At 37.5% G+C, this 6,230-nt stretch overlaps 1 long non-coding RNA gene across 1 annotated transcript in view; it reads right to left on the minus strand.

Annotated features, from left to right (window-relative positions):
* The window catches only part of LOC134735380 (uncharacterized), a 76,162-nt gene extending 74,945 nt beyond the window's left edge, over positions 1–1,217 (minus strand). The window contains exon 1 of the long non-coding RNA XR_010118421.1: positions 1,170–1,217. This is a non-coding gene — a long non-coding RNA (uncharacterized lncRNA). The remainder of the gene's footprint in view (positions 1–1,169) is intronic.
* Between the last annotated feature and the right edge of the window lie 5,013 nt (positions 1,218–6,230).

The raw sequence follows: 6,230 nt of genomic DNA on the forward strand, positions 1-6,230 counted from the left end.
CCAGCATTGAAGTAGTTTAACTGAAATTAATTCATATAAGATATGAATCCACCACAATTGCCTGACAAGAATTTAGAACATGTGTATGTTGAGAGACTGAATATACAAATGGACAATGACTGAACCACATATAACAGCAGACCCACAGCATCTGCAGCAGGCAGCCCAGGAAAAGCCTTTAACTTGAAACAGCCTGTTTTCATTTTCACCACAGCCGTCTGTCTTCTACCGAAACCATGTGGCTGGTTTGATTCTGCTATCGAATCTTAGTAGAACTACTAGGCTTAGGATTGACAGGCACAGGTTTCAAAACGGTGTGTCTTAAAGACCAACTAGGAACTTTAGCAGAGCAAGGGAAGTCAACATTTACCAGTTATTGTACCACAGCAAGGTACAGTCCAAGAATAATGGTTTAAACCTGCCCCTGGGCTCTCCCTCATTTCAGCGTATTTACTTCTTTGCTAACCCTACGGATTTAGACTTCCCTTTTGCTCAAGAACACTCATCCTCTCATGCACAGCCTTGCTCAGATTTGTCATATCTGACACTTTGATTTAATGTCTGACTATGGCTCAACTCTGACTTTGTTTCATGCCATGAATGAGATTTTAGTGCTGCTCTAAAGTCCTTCTGTTACTAACTGGGACTCAAACCCGGAGATCAGATATGCCTCCCCAGTCTCAGCATGACCTGTCTTTGTGATCCAGTCTTCACATCCATATTCTGAAGACTGAGACAAGGCAAGGACCAGCAGGCATTGAGTTAAAAAAGCAGAGCAAGCATATACACTCCAGATCAAAAATCAAAGTTGGAGAGAACAGCAAACAGCAGAATTCAAATGGCCAGGAAAACACAAAAGAAGCTGCCCTGTACCCATAAAAGTAGAATAAGCTGCTGATTCATTTGGGGCCTTTGCTGTCTCAATTTCACATAATTACATCCTCCTGCATCAATCCAATGGCCCATCAGGGAAAAGGCATTGTAACTGACTAAAATAATTGTTCAAGGTCCCTGTAAGAAGCTAAGTGAAATATAAGTCAGGGTTCTATTGTGACAATAGAGAAACAATCTCAAAATTATTTCAGGAGCAACATGTCACATGGGGAAGCCATGACTACTGTCATGTTTGAGGTACGTATACCCTATCAATCATTTTAATGACATTTTACCTCTGCATGGATAGGTAAAGCATGATTAGCCTGCTGAGTTCAGCAGCAGAACCAGCCTAGGGGAAGGAAAAATGTCAAAAATTAGAGTTACCTTGATAGAGTCATCTTAAATAACAGGCCAAGAATGCCAGTATTCTCATTTTCCCACATCTTTATGTATTTAGTTTTAGGCTTTATCAAACAATGTATATGTGGGAGATATGGGTGATTCAGGAGTACATGGGGTACTTAACCTCTTTAACCTTGAACAATTGAAAATCATCAACATAATATCAAAATACAGATACAATATGGAGATATTTTAAAATAGTATTTACTCTGTTGATATGTAGCTTCTAAATCCAGCCAGAGGCTATCATAATAAACAAGTAACACATTCTATCACCTTTAGGAGCCATAAGTCTGAAAGTATATAGGGAAACCTACGAACAGTAAATAATACAAGTCCATATGATGCCAGTAGTAGAAAGACTGAATGTCTTAGGAAGAGGACAGTGCAATATGTGTGTTGATATATAAGCCAGTTTCCTATAATAATTTATCCAAAGTGAATTCATTGATTGAGAAGACTTCAAGCTATACCAAGGAAATACAGAGTTGTTAAAGAACAAAATTTTCAATTAAGCCCGTTATACTTGGATTATTCTAAACATGCAGAATATGCTTTCTTTGGTGGGTAGCATGTGACTTGAACAGTATGGGAGATGGTCATTACCACACATTGTCCTTACTGCTGCTCTTGACAAAATGTATAAAGTTTTATACTCCCTATTAAGTCATTTGTACCTTCAAGAGGGTTCTACTAAATATATAGACATATGTACAACCTGTTAATTTATAATATTATTTTGAGGCCTGATCCTAAAAAATAAAAGTAGAAATTTAAGAAAACAAAACAAAATAAACCAAAACCTTTATGATAAAAATATATTAATTATTTCTAGTTCTATTACTGGGTATATACCCAAAGGACTATAAATCATGCTGCTATAAAGACACATGCACACGTATGTTTATTGCGGCACTATTCACAATAGCAAAGAGTTGGAACCAACCCAAATGTCCAACAACGATAGACTGGATTAAGAAAATGTGGCACATATACACCATGGAATACTATGCAGCCATAAAAAATGATGAGTTCGTGTCCTTTGTAGGGACATGGATGAAACTGGAAAACATCATTCTCAGTAAACTATCGCAAGGACAAAAAACCAAACACCGCATGTTCTCACTCATAGGTGGGAATTGAACAATGAGAACTCATGGACACAGGAAGGGGAACATCACGCTCCGGGGACTGTTGTGGGGTGGGGGGAGGGGGGAGGGACAGCATTAGGAGATACACCTAATGCTAAATGACAAGTTAATGGGTGCAGGAAATCAACATGGCACATGGATACATATGTAACAAACCTGCACATTGTGCACATGTACCCTAAAACCCTAAAGTATAATAAAAAAAAAAAGAAAAAAAAAAAATATTAATTAGATTTTAAAAATAATGATGAAAATTGGAACAATAAAATGTTGTTTTCAGAAGTTAGTTTTTAAATTATGTTCACATAATGAACTCTTGTGAATCCATTAAAGTATTTTTGAAGCCCATTTAATCACAAGATAAAACCCTTCATATAAACTTAAATGGAAAAGGAATATTCAAAAATAATATGCAGGATGATCACAATGTATGAAATATATATGTTTTATATCCTAGTGTGTACAGTAAAAGAGCTGAAAGCAATGACACATAAATGATTATCTTGATGCAGAGAGATTATAGATAATATAATTTTCTTCATTATTTTATGCATTTTCCAATTTTTATAATAAGCATACCTTACTTTCATATTTTAAAAGAATAGTAATTACACTTAAATAATACTTAAATGAGAATATATATATATATATATATATATATATATATATATATATATATATATATATATATATCTTTCACCCCAGGAAGGGATTATGCCTCTAGCTGTTATTAATTAACACTGTAGAAAGTAGCTAAGCATAGGGATAGGAGGATGGCATAAAGAAAGTGAAGTGGATGTATGGAGGATTCAATTCAATTAAAAGAAATAGTCCATCACAAGTTTATAATGTTTTGCCTTTTATAAAGTGCTTTCACATACTTTATTCCGTGAAGACTGTCTCAACTTCCTAGTGCACACACACATCATCATTTTAAGTGCCTAGAAGGACACATCTACCCTATTGCCCCCAAACTGGGCTGTTATAACCAGGTAAATGGCTTTCAGTGAAAAGTAACATCCATAAAAGACAATCAATGGTGACATATTATTCTTGTTCAATCTGCTGTCTTTGGTTGCTACATGTCTCCTTGGCTCTCTATCAGAGGCCAAGCCTGCCTGCTTGGAATGCCAACCAGTATCCACATGGCTGAAGCTAACTCCTTCCTTGCTTTGCTTTCAAAGTCCCGCCCATAGCTGAATACATCTCCCTTACCTTGCTTTCCCTTTAATGAAAGAGCAATGTTATTACATGCCTGGATTCACCAGTGAAGAACCTGGTCCATGCTGAATGAGTGTTTTCCATGCCTACACATAAACAGGTCAGAAAAGTCTAAATCTGAGTGTATAGCTTACTATATCATCACACTAGCAAAGCACCAGCTTCTGATTTCCTTTTCTTGGCTACATGCTGGAGGCCTGGTCCTGGGCCAATGACAGCTATGCAACAATTATCACAAAGAGAGCAAGACCTTGGGGAAAGCCTGATGATTTAACGAGTGCTCAGCTGGGACTTGTTCACTTGATGTGTATCTTAATGTTGCATAGCAACTCCCTTTTAGTTCAAAACAATACATCTCCTTTAGTTTATCGGATGATTGGCATAATTATGAAGAAGAACAAAGATCAAATACTGTGTCCAGAGGCAGAGAGACTATACCACATGATAAGGCAGCAGCTAGGGAGAATGATGGAAAAGTATCCCTTGCTTCTGAATAGCAATCCTTCTAAAAAACACCTATGAATAAACAAAAATCAGGATAGGTGACATATCTTGTTTTAAAGAGTAAGGAATCACCGTCGAGAGTGGTAAAATAACTTGCCCTAATCTACACACTGGAAGAGATATAACTACTACTTAAATAGGCAGTTTGATACTGAGTTCTAAGCTTCTTTAAGTCACCTCCATTCAGCAAAACTGTTGTACATCATCTATTAAATGTCTACCGTGAACAAGACTGTGTGTGTGCACATGCGTGTGTGGGGGGGAGAGTAGAGGCACAGGAATAAAAAAAAAGAGCTTTTTTTTGTATCTTATAATGATGTACATAAAACATAATAGACATTACTTACTCTTGTTTGAATGTTTGTGTCCGCCCACAATTCATATATTGAAATCAAATCACCAATCTGTTATTATCAGGAGGTGGCTGTTGGCAGATAATTAGGTCATGAGGTCAGAGCACTCATACATGGGAATAGTGCCCTTATAAAACAGGCCCCAGAAATCTGCCTTGCCCCTTCCATCATGTGAGGATTCAGAGAGAAGTTGCCATTGTGTACCAGGAAACAGGCTCTCACCAGGTATCACATGTGCCAGCAGTTTGATCTTAAACTTCCCAGCCTCCAGAACTGTGAGAAATAAATTATTGTTGTTGATAAGCCCCATAATTAATGGCTTTTTGTTATAGCAGCCCAAGGACACTAAGACATTGTATAAGTAAGAGAAAATAAAGTATGCAAACATGTTTTATCATCGTAATGCATGGCAAAAATCTGAACTATAATCAAATATACAACATGCCATAAGAAATTGGCCTACTCTACAAATGAAATTTAGAACTGCTTTCCCTGGACAGTTTAAATTTGTGGATTACCACTTCAAACTCACTCTTGCCATTATCCCCAGTGCACCTGTCCCACTATCATTTGGTACTGTCTTGAGGCGACCTTGAGTCTGAGTCCTTCATAGCTGCTGTCTGTTCTTTAAATGTTAGGTCTACAAGTCTTGTATATTATTAGGTTGATGCAAAGGTAATTGCAATTTTTGCTATGAAAAGTAATGTGAATGCACTTTTAGTGGCAAACATCGCAGATAACTTTGCACCAACTAATAACATGGTCTGCTAGACTAAGGCCACTATAAAGTCATGGTCTCCAAATTCAGTCTCTAGGTAATACCAGGCAAGATCTTTGACTCCTTATTCATCGCTTGCTACTCTTTGTGGGACCAGCTAAACCATACAGTCTTCTCCAATCTCCTTCCCACCACCTCCTCAGTCACCCTCACTTGATCTCGATTCTATACATTGACTTCACAAACAAAAAAGTCATCAGACTTTCTCACCTTTCTGCCACCTTAAGGCTGCATCTCCACCTGGACCCATCAGGTGCTCTCTTCCTTTACTGTCACTTAGAGCTGTCTTCTCTTACATAAAAGTCACCACTCTCCCTCTCTGAGGAATCATATTCCCTCCACCCTCATTTTCTCACTCTATTTTTAACATCAGCTTTATTAAAATTAATCCATAGACCACAAAACAAACCTATTTAAAAGTTGTTAACCTACAATTTGATGGTTTTTAATCTATTCACACAGTTGTACAACCATCACTACAATACATGTTAGAAAATTTTCATTCTCCACCCTCCAAAAACTGTATCTATTAACAGTTACTCTTCATTACCTCAACTGCCTCATCCCCAGCCCCAGCCCTAGGTACCATTAATTTGCTTTCCATCTCTATAGGTCTGTCTGCTTTGGACATTTCATATCAATGGAATCATGTGGTATGTGGAGGCCTCACTCTATTAACTTTCCTCTGCTCCTCTTTTGTTTTTAATATCTCCTCCTCCACTTGTTCTTTCTCATCAGCATTATGCATGTTCAAATCCTGCCCATTTTTAAAACCAAACCAAACAAAACATAATTGTGCATTAGCATATCCCATCCCACTCCAGCTTCTGCACTGTCTGTTTCCTTCCCAGGCAAGCTTTTTAAAAGAATTGTTTTTGGCTCTCCATGTTCTCACTACCCACTCTCTCCTCAAACCATTTCCAACTGCACCCTGTGAAGGTCAGT

Source organism: Symphalangus syndactylus, chromosome 20, assembly GCF_028878055.3.
Source record: "Symphalangus syndactylus isolate Jambi chromosome 20, NHGRI_mSymSyn1-v2.1_pri, whole genome shotgun sequence".
NCBI lineage: Eukaryota > Metazoa > Chordata > Mammalia > Primates > Hylobatidae > Symphalangus > Symphalangus syndactylus.